General features: G+C 36.9%; 1 long non-coding RNA gene across 1 annotated transcript; it reads right to left on the reverse strand.

Moving 5' to 3' along the window:
* Positions 1–14: 14 nt before the first annotated feature.
* LOC142179322 (uncharacterized) lies at positions 15–1,000 on the reverse strand. The gene is made up of 2 exons (XR_012707355.1): positions 936–1,000; positions 15–308 (listed from the first exon to the last, which is right to left on the reverse strand). It is a non-coding gene; the product is annotated as an uncharacterized LOC142179322 (long non-coding RNA).

A 1,000-nucleotide genomic window follows, 5' to 3' on the forward strand; every position in this document is an offset into this window, starting at 1 on the left:
AACATACGCAATGCTTTACCAAAATAACAGGTACAAAGAGTACATAAAGTAATGTGATAGTAACAACAAGTACAAATGTGAAAGTCCACTAAAAGCACACAAAACCTAGTGTCACAAGTGTTTGAGCAATCTAGGAAATATAGAAAACAACTATATCTATTATCTGAAATGAAATAGACAGAAGCAGTAAATAAGGAAGAGGGAGACTCCGGGTGCTATAGGTCGACGCAAGGAAAGAAACTCACCACTAGGTCTCCGTGAAGTGCGTCTATGCGCCGTGTGACCACTGAAAGTACCTGTCTCAGTACCTGCACAATCAGTGTAGAAGTGTAGCATGAGTACGTAAATCAATATGTACCCAGTAAGTATCTAGCCTAACCTCGAAGAAGTAGTGACGAGGGGTCGAATTGACACTTACTAGTGACCAAAATAATAAAATACATAAGTAGACATGTATGAAACACATCAGGTAACAACAACAAAAATAAGATTAAATAATAAACTTCCAAACATAGATTATTACGAAATCACTAAGATATCATAACCAACCTCGAAGGTGCATTATTAACTAATATCAATACTACTCCAAATAGCAAGTGTTACGCACGAGGCGAATGGCCCGATCCCATAAGAATATAGAAACTCTGTTAATCGCGAAAATACATGCAAGTCGAGAAGACACGGAACTTGGTCATTATTTTTATTCAAGTCTCGATCTCAGTCATGAATTAATGAAATAAAAAAAAACAAGGTTAAGCTAAATAGCACATTTGAAGCATGATGTGAATCTAAATCTACAAGGACATAAGCATGAATCAAGAAATATATGGACTCTCATCACCAAGTGCATATGTAGCTTCCACAAAATGTAGCACACAACAATTAATACACGTACATAGATAACTCCCTCTTACAAGATTAGGCAAGAGACTTACTTCGCCTCCAAGCTCACTACTCAGCTCTTAAACCTCACTAGAAATTCCCAAATGATGTCGAGCAA

Source organism: Nicotiana tabacum, unplaced genomic scaffold (assembly GCF_000715075.1).
Source record: "Nicotiana tabacum cultivar K326 unplaced genomic scaffold, ASM71507v2 Un00674, whole genome shotgun sequence".
NCBI classification, from domain to species: Eukaryota; Viridiplantae; Streptophyta; class Magnoliopsida; order Solanales; family Solanaceae; genus Nicotiana; species Nicotiana tabacum.